Here is a 16,297-nt window from a genome sequence, read left to right as displayed (position 1 = left end):
CAAATTTCTACCTTTCAGAAAATTCTTCTGCAATTCATATTTCTGCAATACAATAAAAAATTAACTGCGCAACAAGAAGCATGATACTGGGGAATCCCTGAGGTGTTATGCAGTTAATATAAAGGATGAATATCAGTAAAGGTGTGTGGGGTGATTTGATATGATTATTTTTAAAATATAGGAGAAATTCGAAATGAAGAATAAAATTGATCTAGTTCATGCTGTCATGGTTTAAACCCAGCTGGCAACTAAGCGCCACCCCGCCGCTCACTCACTCCCCCCTGGTGGGATGGGGGAGAGAATCGGAAGGGGAAAAGTGAGAAAACTCGTGGGTTGAGATAAAGACAGTTTCACAGGTAAAGCAAAAGCCACACGCACAAGCAAAGCAAAGCAAGGAATTCCTTCCCTCCTTCCCATGGGCAGGCAGGTGTTCAGCCATCTCCAGGAAAGCAGGGCTCCATCACGCCTAACGGTGACTTGGGAAGACAAACGCCATCGCTCTGAACGTCCCCCCCTTCCTCCTTCTTCCCCCAGCGCTGTATGCTGAGCGTGAGGCCATATGGGGTGGGATATCCCTTTGGGCAGTTGGGGTCAGCTGTCCCAGCCGTGTCCCCTCCCAGCTTCTTGTGCACGTGGCACAGCAGGGGAAGCTGAAAAGTCCTTGATTTAGTATAAGCACTACTTAGCAACAACTAAAACATCCCTGTATCATCAACACTGTTTCCAGCACAAATCCAAAACAGAGCCCCATACTAGCTACTGTAAAGAAAATTAACTCTATCCCAGCCAAAACCAGCGCATTCTAGCCAAAACCAGCACACGTGCTAAAGTGAGAACTCAAAATTTGGAAACAAAATTTTTCTAGAAGGAGAAAGCCTGTTTGAAAAGTACAGATGACATTCTGAAAACCAGAAGGAAATTATTTTTATAATAGTTAGGGCAAACACGCATGAATGATCACATAATAAGATTTTTTTGTGATAATTATTTATATCTCATGAATTTTTGAGATCAGTTATTAGGAGATGAAAGCTACATTCCATTGTTCTGTGTAAAACCCCTCTGAAATTATTATATTCCTTCCATTTCCGTGTAGCAAAAATTCATTTTTTTCAGGGTGATGTTTTTTCTCCTGTATAGTCTAATATTGTTCTTCCTCTTGGGGAAAGAAAGGACATCGTTGGTTATATCGTGTTTTTCCTAAATCAAAAAATACTTTTACTTTATCAGATGACAGGTGAACAACTGGGAAGATCTTGTTCTTCAGTAGGGGTTTAGCTAGATACAGGGTTTGGTCTGCCAGAGCTTGCATAATGTCATTACCTGCCATACAGGACGTGTTCAGGAGAAGATGACTTCTGTTGCGTCCTGACCTTACAGGTTAGACTAGCTGGTTGTGATAGACTTTCACTGGCCTCGAAATCCCCACATCTGACTCTCTCCCTTCAGTCCTTGCTTTCATTAGCTCTGGGGAATGTGGCATTGCTCTCAACGTCCTGAGAATACTTGCAGCTCTGCATTAAGACAGCGTTGTTCAAAGCATACACAAAGAATATCTATCTCCAGCTCTCTTAAGAGGGAATGTATTTCTCCATTGCATTTGCTTCAGGAAGGCCAAGGGGGCTTGTTGCTTTTTATTCTCTCTGCAGCATCAAAGAAGAGACCCAGCTAGAAATAGATAAGCATGAAAATACTTCAGGTGTCTAGCTGCTATGTCTTGTTCATATGCCAGTGTTAATAACAGTTGACCAAATACAGGACAGGAATGTATTTTCTTCTCAGATCATCTGGGACGTTTATTTTTTCTTTGTACCTTGTCTGCAGCAAAGAAAATAGTTTGTCCTCTGGTATCAGCTGGACGTGTATCATAAAATCAACTCCCTGCCATTTTGGGAACGGGGTTTGTTATTTACCCTGCTCTGGTCTCTGCCTTTTAACTTTCTTCCACCTCTTCTCCTGCCCTCTCTAAGGTATATTGGGACTGATTTAATGGCTTGTGGGCTGGATGTCAGACCGGATGATTCGGTCCCTTCTGTCTTTGATTTCTGTGAATGCTCTGCAGTACAAGTGTTCTAAATCTGACTCTGCTAGTTAGTTACTGTCACAAAAATCACTTATGTGCCTTGTGCATCAGTATCCCCATCTGGAAAACTTGGATATTATTTAGCAGCTTCATACATCATACATATTAAATGTTTGGAAAAAAATTGAAAGTTTAATCTAATTAAAATACTCATATCAAGAAAACAAACAATTTGGACTTGTTCTTCCACATATTAGAGCAAGGCTGGAACTTGGACCAGATACTAATTGCTATTCAAATGTTACGCATTTTTTGTTGAGTGATTAGATACCATTAATCTGTACAATTGCACAGTTGGATGGCTCATCCTTGTAATGTTCTTCTGTTACTTCTTTTCATGGCTAAAAGATGTGGTGCTTTACCCATTACAGTTTCTGTAAGCTTCATGCTGTTAACGTTCATATCTATTAAATACTGTGTCCCAAAATGCAAGTATGCAAGGGAATACTAATTGAAATTACTGTATTTATTTCTCTCTGAGGAAAAGTATCAGTGTAATATAATAGTATGTCTCAGGGCTAGAGATCTTGGAATTCACAATAACAGCAGTCTACTTTGTGCTAAAGATAATAGGAGACAGTACTTTGCTAGGAGCAATATCTTTCATGTCTATTCTGTTGTACGAAGCCAAAGCCTAAGGCAGTTAGATAACACATATCAATATTAATAGTGACAAAACTTTTCTAATATTCAGGGAGTAAATATTCACCACTTCTGTGTTAATCCAGAAACAGAACACCATGATTGTTGCATGTAAAATCAAATGGAGAAGTATCTGCTTCTCCGTAGATCGAATCATTGACAATAGAAATGACTAGGCAGCATCAAATAGGCAAGCCAGCAGTGCAGTGTGTGCATGGAGCTGTGCAAAATGAAGTTTGTCTCCTTTTACTACTTCACACACTACCTGCCCCTCTGAGAATAATTGTAAAACCTTAATTGCATATGTCTCTGGAAAGAATCTGTACTTTCCCTCTATTTTCCACAAAAATATAGTTAATCTGTATTTCAAGTTCACAGTAGGAGGTGTCTGCCTAGTCTTTGCATAACCTTTGTGTGCACAATGTTCTCAATGCTTGTTTATTCTGAAAAATAAACCTTTTCAAAGAACTAGAAACTTGCATTCTTTCCTTAACTAATACTGTATCCCCCTCATTGTTCTCTCCGTTCATCAGTATATCACTTTAATGAAGTAATGAGTTTGGTTTGTGATAAAAGGCGACACACCTCTGAAGAGCTTTATTTTCATTTCGCAGAGCTGCCCCACTGTACATTTAGTGTAGTTGTAAGCTAAATGCTTCATCATTTAATTATGTCACCATTAACAGCTGCTTATGATAATAACAACTTTTTGTGAGTTTTACTCCTCCTGAAACATACAGTATACACTGATACGCTTTTGCTCTCAATCGGACTGTCACCGTAGCATATAAATGATGCTTTTTATGTCAGGGCATGGAAGATGGACCAGCTGAAAGGAAAGCAGCTGTTTTGCTCAAGCACGTAGGTTTTAGACTGAAGGATGAAATCATGTCCTACTGATGTTTAGTTAAGCTCTGATAATGAGCTTGATGTGATCTATTGTGGCCACCGTATTGGTTTGAATGTTTTATTATTTGTAGAACAGCTCAAATCTAATTCTTAGTTTAAATTTATGTATGTGAAATTACATAATCAAAGATACAGTCTGAAGTAGTGTTTATTTGCATGTCTGCATGTGTTTGGTGCAGAGCTATGCCCACTGACGGTAACAAAATGTTTGCTAAAAGTTTTGGGAATATATTTTAGCAATATGTAATAGCTATTTACAAGTTTTAATGCAGTTGCACAAAAAATGTGGGGTTTTTTATTTAAGAAATCTCTTGGATGTGTTTTGAATGAGGCTTTGTCTAGAAAATTGCAATCAGAAATGCTTCTCTATTCTCTAAGAAAATAATCTTTTTCATTTGAAAGAGAATGTGAAGTACTCCAAATGGAAGGATTTTAAATAATTATTCTAAATTTTCCACACAGCTGAAGCCCTGAGATGATGTCTCTCCCCCCTCAGCAAACTGCCTACTCATGCTAAGCACCCTGGATTAAAAGCCTCAGTATTGCACAGATTGAGGTGACAGGTGTGATACTACCAACACTTTTCTTTCTAGGACTAAAGTTGCTATCGCTGTAAATGGCCAAAATTATTAAAACCAACAGATGTTTCTATTTTTCATCCACAACAGATAATTGGGCACGTATTTTTTTATGTACTTTAAAAATGTTATAATTGTACTGAGATAAATATTTTTAAATTTTGAAATGTTAGCACAAAGGCTATCATCAACACAAACCTGACTTTGTATTGTATAAGAAAATGATTACTTTTAATTATAGCTTCTCTTTATTGTTTCATTCAAGGGGCTGTTAAAAGATTGTATAGGTATAAATAAATATTCAAGCATAGTTAAAAAGATCTTTTTGGAGAATGCAGTTCTCCAAAGCAATCCTGTACAGCTTTCAGACTGAGAACAGCTTTTTTCATTCAAGAAATTCTGCTGAAGGGTTTTATGTCTAGTGTTCTATTGAAGGTTTCTATACTATTTTGAAACTACATGAACACCTGCGGAATCAGAGCCAGCGACAGTAAAATGAAATACCAGTAACCTTTCAAAAATATCTATGGAGCATGAATCAATTTTGAAATCTATCTCAGTTATACCGAGCACAAAGTAGATATATTCAGCTGTCAAACTCATAATGCTTATTTTTTGCATAAATAATAAATAATAGCAGCATGATGTGTCAGGGTGCCAATATTTTAAAATCAAGTCTGTTTTTTGTATGAGTTCATTTGTACGAAATATAAGGAATAATTTTTGAAGACTGATGGTAAAAAAGGTCCTTCCCTGTGGAAAGAATATGGAGAGCAATTCTCCCTCATGATCTACTTGCAGATGTGTATCTTAGGTTATACTGGAAGCACAGACAGGAGGACTCTGGGTAGCTGTTAAATCCCAGCATAGCCAAACACCCATTTGGATAACCAGGTCATTGGGAGTTTCCTTTAGTTTTCATTTAGGGCGATTTTAATATAAATTGACTTTGAACTCCAAAAAGATGTTTTCAGTCTGAAGCAGAAAACTAGGTCTTATATGAACTGATCAAAATAGTTGAGCGTTAGCTCTTTCTGTTTTGATTTTCTTACTATCCATTTTACTGCGGTGCGGTTCTCTAGGACTGGTACTACATTTTTAATGAGCTGAGATGGGCAGATATAAAAATATTTCTTCTGTGCAAATAGAACAATTACACGGAGTAATTAAAATGGAGAAATGTAGAGAGAAAATGCGTTAAGGATTACCAAACGTTTCACTGAGAATGTAACTATGAAGGTATCAAAATCATATTTACAATTAACATTTAAATAGGTCTGACGCCAAATCTGTTGCAAAATCACTGCAGTTGTTATGCTTATCTTCAGTTCAGTCATAACAATCGGTGCAACATATAGGTTTATTTCCAGGATATATCCTATATAGCAGAAATATTCAAGAGAAGAAGTGTGAGTAGTGCTCCAAATGAGGCAGCTGTGGATTGACCCCCAGCTTGTAATTTTTTTAATTTCCAGCTTTTGCTATTGGATATCAATGTGACTTTCACCATTTTCCTCCTTTGTAGTATGAGGAGTTGGTGTCAGTAAGACATCCTGTAAGATACAGTGAGAAATTCTGATGAAAAAACGGAAAATTTAAAAGCCAGCTATTATTTTATCATCTACATTTTTTACATGCAAAGGAGAAGCCCGTAGCGTGTATGTTTCTAACTCTACTTTTGCCTCACTGCTCCTCCAGTAGCAAAACCTTAAAACCCTGCAATAATTTTATTCTATTTTCTACTCAGTTCACTATAAGACTAAAAGGATTTTAATTAGACCTACTTCACAAGCTACACTGAGACCATCAGCAGTGCCTGTACATGAAATGAAAAAGTAAATGAAGCAAAAAGATGCTCTAGTTTCAGACGCATTTTATTGGGGTTGACAATGTTAACTTATTTAGTAGGAAAGAAGTACTCTTTTCAGTACTTGAATTACTAGAGGAATTCGGTGGTCTGTGGCATACAGAAGGTTGCGTTTGAATATCATAAATGGTCTATCTTACCCTTTAAAGTTTTTATTGAGAGCTATTTTGGCTAGCATATAGGTTGTATATAAAATGTATTGTTTTCCTTCCTCTGCCTTTTCTCATTGAGGTTGGAATAATGCCATTTAGAGCAACGTTATCAATGTGGCATTCACAAACCTATGCACCATTATGTAGTATTAATTTGTTCAACTTATTTTCAGGCTTTTCAGAGGGAACAATAGAGTTCTTTTAAAAATAATTTGAATTTTTCAACTATGAGTAAAATCTGGTTAAAATACATTTAAATATCCAGATCTAGTTTGAATTGGGCATATGGCTATCATGTAGCAAATAGAACAAGAACTGCAGTCATTACAGCTGTGAAATTTTTGTTTAAATCTATTGAGCCTCATTTTGTAGTTCACTAATTTGATATTCAAATTCTATTTGATGTTGTTCCTCCAGCACCCCGTACTGAAATTAACAGTACTGAAATTGTAACCTAATAGACCTATCTTTCACCCACACTTTGATTTCTCAGAAACTATTAAAAATGAAACCTTTATTTTTTATCAAAACTTTTATTATTTTTCAGAATGTTGTGTGTTTTCTCTGGTCAGTAAGCAAAACTGTATGGCAGTAATACAATTTGGAAAATGACAGTTGAGGTTTTCATCAAGTTCTCATTTCCCAACACTCAATATTTGCATAAATCTTTGCTTAAAGCCAAGCAAACTTTTTAAAACTATTTTTAACTTTATTCTTATCCTCAACATAACTATTAAATGGCCCGTTCTACTTGCCGAGCAGGTAAAGAGGGGCTGCTGTATATAACCCATGGACTGAGGCACACAGTGGCCTAAAAATAGGCAATAACATGGGACTAAATTTGAATTTGCTCATTCCCATTTGCAGTATCTTCACTGACAAACTGTTTCCTATTCATTTTAATGGGACTAGCGATGGATCATGTTATAGCATAAGGAGACATAGTTGAATAGGTCTGTAGGTCTAAGAGGGATGGCATGTTTGTCACAGATCATATGGTGAGTTATAAATTACACCTGCCGTCTTTTGTGCTCAGTAATCCCGTTATGGTCGAGGAGTATGCGGTATGAAGGAGAGCAGATGGTTCTGTCTCTGCTGCCTTCCTTCTGAGTTTCTGTCCTGGCTGTAGTGCCGGAGACACGTTGAATAGGTGCATTTCTCTGCTGTTCATTTCTACACAGGTCTCAGTTGTTGTGCACCTGAGAGCAAAATCTGTGGCCATTATGTGAAGCAGAACTTTACAACATCTGGTTCCTTAATCCAGTTTTTAATCAAATTTATGGTCTAATCTAGTGCATGTTCACTGGTGAAAACTTAGAAAATGCATTTTGCTTCGTTCTTCCTCCCTCCCTTCTCTGAATCAGACAAGTATTATGTTACTTGTTCTCTCCAGGGCACAAGAGGTAACATTCCCTGCTTGGTTCAACTGGATTTTGCTTAGGAAGCTTAGCTCAATTCTTCTCCCAAGACTACAGTTATTAACGACAGATGATATTTTCTTTCATTTAGCTCATTCTTCCCCAGAAAGTAACATGCTAAGATGCCCCTCAAACTTTCTGATTTTTTTATCCCTATCAGTTAGTTTAATCTAATATTTAAGCTAAGAAACTTGTAGTTATTGCAAGACATTTCACACATACTCTTCCCGAGTAGAATATTGTGTGGGCAGTATAATATTTTATCGCACTAATAGGTTTTGCCTTTTTAGAGCAGCAGGAGGGAATTGTCAAAGGACTTTATTTCAAGCATTGTTTGCTTTTATTGGAGCAGGCAACTCCATAAATAAATTTAGCTATTGAAAGAAGCTTCATTTGTGGTGGTTTGTTCCCCCATCTCTAGTTGTCTCCCAGTCCCTAAACAGATGTAATTTGCCTTCATGCTTAGGGGGACGGGCATTGTTAACCTCTGTTTTAATCCTGAAGCTTCAGATAGCTCCTAGTATCTTAAGACAAGGACAATTTTTAGCTGCGAGAAAAGGTTTGCAGGTCTCAACTTGATATTCCACAAGAACTGGTGTAGGAAACAGTCAACCACATATATCTGATTTCTTTTTTTTTTTTTTTTTTATGCCATGCAACTTATGGGAAAACAAGTTAAACACTATGAGTCCAGGCTTTTGGGATGGGATACAATGAAATACTGAGAATTGGTTTATGCGTGGAAGTTCAGAATTCTTACAGTAAAGCAGAGACCCCAAGGTCAGATGGTGGCAGAGTCTGAATGTTTCATTGATTTAATTGCCAAGGTTCAAATTATTAGTATCTCTTGGCTCTGGATGAGTATTTCCCAGCTTTTAAAATTCATATACTAGCTTGTAAAATGTATCACTTCTTGTGGAGTGCTTTATGCTAGTACAATAAGATGTGTTTATACCTGTGACTGAAGGAATATGCAGATAAATACTTGGTGACTTGGAGCGAGGCAATGTTCATAGGGTTCAGCCAGCAGCTGTAGAATGGTTTATTTATTTTTTTAAATGCGGATAAGCGTGCAGCACAGAAATTGAAGAACTTTTAATTTTGTGTCTGTAATCACAAGTGTTCAATATATCAGCTGAAGATTAGGGGTCTGTTTCTATAGCATTCCTTCTTTTTGATGATCGAATCCTAGGTTTTAGAAATGGCAGCCTACCTCTCTTGAAGATGTTGCGGTTTAAATATTAGAGCTTTCTCATCTGGACATCTAACGCTGTGCTCCCAAATCCACCTTTGAACACTAGAAATAATGACCTGCTGTGTAAGTCCTGGAAATGTCCCTGACTATTTTGAATTTTGGGTATTCAAGGCGCCTGAAAAAAAAAAAAGTGGTCTAGGTGAATGAAAATAATTTGAGGTGAATAATTTTAAGGGGAAAGATGAAAATTGTCTGGGACTGAAGCTTTTGCTACCCCCAGAATAGGCACAGTTTCCTCATAATAAATGATCTACCTTGGAAAAGCTAGAGGGCAAGCGGTGGGAGAGGCAGAGCTTGTTCTTCGCACGCATTAATTTGTTTGCCTCTCTTTTGAGACTATCACAGGTATCTTTTTTAAAAAGAAAGGAACACAGATGGGAGACTAACTCAAGTGTTTTAAACACAACCTAAGCCACAAAGTGATTATATTCATTGCCACCATTAACCCCATTGACCAGACACTGCACAATGGCTGAAACTGCGTTTCTGAAACACTCCAGCATGGAAACGTTGACAGACTCGATAAACAGGCTGAAGTGTAAGATGCTGCTGCTGCCTATTGAACAGCTCTGGGCACAAATAGCTTCCTTTTAATATGGACAGAAAGACTGAGGGAAATTTTAATCAAACAAAAAAGGCTGCCTGAGAATACTGAAATGCCAGACCTTGCGGTATTTTGACAATATTGGATTTGTCTTCTCTGCACCTCTGTAACTATTTCAATTAGCTTTTGTCTGTGTTTTTACTGAAGTTTTTCTTCTTGTTTAAATTCAGCTTAGTTTTCTGGTGTATTGCACACTTATTTGTCTTTTAAATTCACATGAATAATCTCTCCAACTATCAAAGACATAATCTGTGATTTGTTTTTAGACACACATGAATTTTAGTGTAGTATATGAATATTGCTATATTTTTATTCCCTTTGTTTTGTTGTTGTGGTGGTTATTTTCTCTTTAAATATGGCATTTAGATATAAAATACCATGTACTCTTCTGATTTAGAAGCCCTTAATAAGAAAAAGGATCTTTTATATATATTACTTTTAAGTTTTGAAGAGCTCAACCTTAGTGTTATGCTGCTATATACCTAAATAGATAATTTTCTATGTATATTTTGGTCCTGCCAGCTGAGTGAGGTGTAGAAACCCACCTTTTTGTTGATTCTCCAGTGTGTTTGGGACAATTGCTCGATTGCCATGAAACAACAGGAAAGCCCTAGATTGGGTATAGATTTAGAGATAGGTACCTCTTGTATCAAGTGAATTATGTAAATAATCTGATTTTAAGAAAGTGGATTCTAGATTGCAAACTTTATTACAAGGGCTGTAGGGGTTTTTTCTTCTTTTTTTCCTCTCTTTCTTGGTGGTAGCTTAAACTCCCTGACGTTTGTGTAGCAAAATACTTTTAATATTTGTGATACAAATGTTTACAAAAGACAAATACAGGTAAATCATACATTAAAAAATCACAGGGAGGTTATTCAGCACGCCTGTGCCATTGATCACAGGCAGAATAATTCTACTCATGTTGCATGCTCTTCTTAAAAGCAGCAGAGTAATATGTATTTTTCTGAAGCAGGGTTGAATAGACTCTGTTTGACATATATTGCTAATGCTGGAATCAAATTGACTGCTACCATTTATGACTCCCTGACTACATTTTTGCATTGAGAATTTATTATGGAAGATGGATCAATTTCTCACAACAGCTTATTGTTTTGTTTTGTTTTTTTGTTTTTGTTGTTGTTTCTTTTATTTTAGTTGCCAAAATAAACCTCAAAACAACAAACCTGTTCTGGAGAAGAATTTTATGCTATCGGCAGTTAAAAAAAATATTTATCCCCCTTATTGTTAATTATTTCTTTTTTTTTTTTAACTGAGGAAATAACTGAGTATTAGTAAAATTTGATATCAAATGGTGCCAAAGTAATTGTCTTAGTATGAGTTCATGTATTCTGGAGAAGTGCAGAGGACAAACTAGTCACAATATGACTGATAAAAAGGCAGGAAATTTGCTGATACTCAGTAGAAGAGAGTTGGAAATAGGACTGCTTATGATGTGTGATAAATGGGTCTTAACTTTGCATATTGCTAGCAAATAAAAAATTATGAACGAAGAACCTTTTTCAAAATGAAATACTTTCTCTTTCGTGTATTTAATTAAGATTTTTTTTTCCCCTTTGAAACCCATTTTATGCTGAGCAACTTCTTTGAAACTGGACCCATGACACTAAAATAGTAACATCAGATGTTAAAATAAATCCTTAAGATTCATTTGCCTTTAACAGATTGGAGGCTTTCGTTAGCAAAATCTAGCCTTTTCAATCTTAATTAAAGCTTCATTTTATATTGTATAGAGTTATCAGTTGGAAAAGGATGGTGCATGGCAGTAGAGGTATAAGAGGAGAATGTGCATGCTTTGCTACTGACCATCCAAGGGATGTTACTTTCTTCAGTGTACAGTAGTGCTAGCCTTAATTTCCTGTCCTTAGGCAATGTGAAAGGAAAGGACTGCTTCTCAGGCAAGAGAAAAAACTGTTCTTGTTCACAAGAGATTATGTCAAAAACAGTTAATTTGAAGGAAGGGGAAAAAACTATAGGCTGATGTGGGAGAGAGAGAGGAATATCATGAATTTGTGCTAACAATTAGTGAATGATGAGATATAGATGCAGTGAGAAGTCAGTTTCAGAAATAATCTTGTTTTAAGGGATATTTACTCAGAAATGTATGTATAAACTATAAATGAACCTTCTCAGCTTCTACCTAAACTGATACAGAACTAATGACTTTATTTTAGAATCTATTGTAAAACAGGAATTGTAATAATTATGGCTGCCATAAGGACCATAGGTTATACCCTTCAGGCCACAGATGCAGTCAGGGCAAGCAATAATTATTATCCAACTATTTTTTGAAGGGAGAGACGAACTTTGAGAGGTGTAAAGCTTCTGCAGATTCTAGGAAAATACATCCACAGCTGAAGAATATGAGAACTCTGCTTGCCCCAAAGCACTTCTGACTACAATCTCCCTTGTAGAAGAGGGAAATAAGATTCTCAGCTGCCAGATCCACACATTCTGTGTAGTTGAATCAAGTGCTCTGTTTTCCTTTCTTAAACTGTCAGTAATTTCCTAGTGTCACTGTGCAAGTCTTCCTGAATTTCCAGTCTAGAAGGATTTGCTGATTGCTGGTAATTCTTTGATCACTTCTTCACATTACTGATCGTAATAATTATAATGCTCTTATTTAATGACACAGCACTCCTCTAAGGACTAAGCAAATATTATTTATGGCTCAACTAATTCAGGTACAGAGAAGTTTAAATCATCGTGTAGTACCCAAGGGAGGGCTGCACTATTTCTGTCTAAGATTTTTCAAAAAAAATATGAGTGCTTGCATCCTATAAGATTTGCTTAGTAGATCCGATGCTCCTCAACTTGTGCAACTTTTTGTGCATAAATATGAGGACATTGCATAGATCTTTGCTGTGATAGATCCAGTTCTTTACAAAGAACAGTTCCTTCAAGATTTACTGTGAAGTATTTGTTCGTATATTCTTCACTCTGGAATCTTTTATACTTTTCAGCTCAAATTGTCTGTTCTTCCTCTATTCACAAAAAGAACCTATATAAAGCTTGTGGGTAGGGACAATAGTTTTTTCAAGGCCTTGGTTGCATCTAATTTCTGCTCATAGCCTGTATTGGTTAGGAATAGGAGCAAAAAAAACCCCTCCCAAATTACAGCCTCCTAACTAAAATACCTGTGCCAGCACAAAGCCCTAATAGTGATACAGTTATACGAGTAAGGATTGTCGTTTGGCAAGAAATAGCTCCTTTTGTTCAAAAAATGGGTTAAGCCACACCAGAAAGTTTTGTGCTGTTGACCTGAGTTGTAACTGGGGGAAGACTCCCATTTAACCAGCAAAATGCAGATTACTTTTTCTTCGATGATTTTCACTCAAGAATGTTTGAATTAACCCATTGTGTAGCTTTGTAGGATTGTCTTCTTAAGCCTTAGCTCCCATATGCGATTGCCATTGCACAAGAGGAGCTAAATTCAAGCTAGCACTTAGGGTGGGTAGGGATATGGAACAGTGGGCAAGGAAATGCTTTAAGCACGATTAATATTTAGAATGCTGAACAAAAGTAAAGCTTTACTAAGGTTAGCCAAGTGACTTTATTTGTTCACTTTACTTTTTATTCCCCAAAAACCCCATCTTTGAGATTTCATGAGGGGCCTCTGAAATGATGCTGGGAAGTGCTTTGTCAAAATGGTAATAGAGCATTTGATGTAAGTATACTCCAGAGGCACTGTATGCCAGCCAACGAAAATGAAAAAAATTGCAAGCATCTCTTCCAAAAACAAACAAGCTAATTATGTTAGCATAGTATATAGTGAGGTCAGCCTTGCTATCCTTGGTCTCTGAAAACATTACCATCCATGAAATTTTATTTGCTAGTTGTCAGTCCATGGAGTCTCAACTGGTTCTTCCATACATGATTCATAAGGGCAAAGGTCTTTAAAAATTTCCACATCATACTGAACGATTCTCTGTCTCTTATAATCTGCTACTTCTTCCTCTCGTATTACACCATACTTCTTTCTTTTGCACTGCACAGTTCTCCCATATTACTATTCATTCCCCTTGCATATTACCCTTATTTTCTTTTCCTTATTTTATCTTAATTTTTTGGTACGTAGAGTGGAACTTGATATATTTCTTTCTTATGTCTGTCTTTGAATCAGAGACTAACAGAATATGACAAGAATTTATACCAGGGACAGATTTTGTTCGTTTCAAATAGGAGTGACCTATGGGAAAAAGGATTTATTGAAAGGTAATGACATTTGCTGCTAGTTCAAAACTGAAGGGAGCTAGAGGGTCAGTCAGTTCAGTGAAAGGGGCAAAAAATTTAAAATGGATGGAGTAGATTAAGACCATCATGTTCAGATACCTATTTTCCACTTGAAGCAAAGAAAATTCTAGTCACAGGCCTGGGGGGGAAAAAAAGCACAACCAAAAGGGTAGAATGTGTAATAGTATCTTCAAAACTACTAAATGAAGAGAAAACAAAATGGGGATGGCAAATCTTACAAAAAATATAATGCAATGTTTTCTGGCAACCAAGTAAATAATTAATTCATTTGGGTTTATTTTTAAGTGCAACAGAATAATACTGAAGATAATAAACTGGAGAGAAATGACTGCTATTTTATAAGGAACTTTCTTGGTCTCTTTGAATGTGTACACCATTTTCTAAATGTAGTATCATAAATGGATATTCAGAATTAAAAGTACTACTTAGATTCCAGCACCAGAGATGCCAATTTCCCATTGAGGGTACTCTCCTCAAATTGACAAAGTCCTATGCTAAACAGCACAAAATGTAGACTTTCTTATGGACATGATGTGTTTAGAATGGATAACTCTTACTGTTGAATATTTCTAGAATGAGAGCACTGGTGATGATGGAGTTATTTTTCTATCATTATTGCTTGAATTAATTTGTTTTATGAAGATTTGAGGATGCACCTACTGAAATTTCTGGGAATTATTTATTCTGCAGTCTTACCTGTTTCCTTCCAAAACAGAGACCTCTTAAGATTTTATGCTTGTGTGTAAGCAACTGTATATACTCGCTGGAATAAATATATTTTGTAGGATGATTATAAACAGGATTCTAAATAGTTAATGTACCTATATTATGAATTGAGCAGTCAGTGCCATCTACAAGATGATGTTGTTTCTTAACAGCAATACACATTATGTTTGGCTTAGAGACACTTCCCCTCCTGTTAGAAAACTCTTTTTTATTTTGAACCAAAGCACTGAAACATTTTCGTTTACAATACTTTGTTTCATACAGTAAACTTTCTCCATATAGACATTAGTATCGCAGTTGTTCCAGTAAAATGTATCCTACTGTAAAAAGCAGGTCTTTTGTCTTCATGGAGATCCGTTATTAGATCTTACTCTTGTTCTTTAGAATATCTCAGTTTGTGTTATCCAGTAGCTTAATGTCAAGGAAACTGTTTACTGGTGTTCACAATTACATGTAAATGGAACTATGTTAGCCAGCTCCCAAATTATGACATTAGCTATTCTAACTATTGCTTTATTCAAAGATAACTTAATGACAGAATTTCTTTTTCATTTAATGACATGGAAAACTTCTTTTTTTTTTCCTGGTAATGCTAATCTTTCATAGTGTTTGTTACTTGTGTTTTGTATTACCAAAACGTTGGGGAAATTTCCTACCAAGTATCACTTATTTCGTATTTAAAATTACATTCACTTTTTTTTCCCTTCCAAGCATTATGAAAACTTACAGCTTTGTTTTTCTGGAGGTTAAAGTGATTAGTTAATATAATATTTAGAGATCTATCAGTCTTTAATATGATTACCTTAAGGAACAGAAAATTAGGGTTTTTAAAAACACTTTTCAAGAACTATACTTTATCTTGAGACTGATTATAAGATGACCAATAAAAGAACAAGCTTTATATGATTATATTATTTTAAATGAGGCATCAGAATCCTGTTTTCCAAAAGCACCTAACTCCTATTTTTCAAAATAATGAAAGCGTAGGGGCCCACCTTCTAGTCTCATCAAAAAAAAAAAAAAAAAAAAAAGATGTGATGGCTTAAAGTGGAACAAACATTAAATTAGGTGCTGTGGTTCCAAAAGAAAAATCTGCTGCTGTCCAGATATCCCCTTGGACAGCTGAGCACCTCCATGCATTTTCTGCCAAAGCTTCACTGGGACTGTCAAGTCTGCCTCCAAGGTCCAGCGGGTGGTCACTGAGCATATCTGCTGGCTGTCTTCCACATGCAGCACAGTAGTTACGCGAGCTTTGCTTTAAAAAGCCAACCACAGGAGGAAGTCACTGTGGTGGGGCTTATCTTGTGTGTAATAACACAATCATGGGAGCAATCGCCCGGCATTAATTTCTTTTTTAACATGTGCAGATTCAAACACATTTTCTATTTTGTAAGACAAAGCCCTGCTTGCCTGGTTCTGTTATTCTGCTGCTCCTGTGGACGCCAGGGCCGGAAGAGAAGCAGCAGGAGTTCTTGTCTGTATGCGTAGTTTTGTGTATTATAGGAAAAATCTCTTAGTCTTTTTTTAAATACCTCTTCTCCTTAAGCAAAGGAAGTAGTGATTTTAAATGTAAAATTAGATTCTCGCTAGATACTGACAACAGCAAGCATTTGAGATAGTTCAGGTAGGATTTTCAGAATTAGTTGAACTCATGTTTCCTCTAAAGCAAATAATTAAAGTCCAGAAAACTGCTGATGTTGAAGAATTTCACCAGTAAAAACCTATGCAATTATCTGGAATTTTATAGGGTTTTTTTTTAATGTTACCTTTTATTAATAGATTCCTTCTCTT

Source organism: Mycteria americana, chromosome 12 (assembly GCF_035582795.1).
Source record: "Mycteria americana isolate JAX WOST 10 ecotype Jacksonville Zoo and Gardens chromosome 12, USCA_MyAme_1.0, whole genome shotgun sequence".
In the NCBI taxonomy this organism is placed as follows: domain Eukaryota; kingdom Metazoa; phylum Chordata; class Aves; order Ciconiiformes; family Ciconiidae; genus Mycteria; species Mycteria americana.
Note: the sequence above shows the minus strand (reverse complement) of the source record.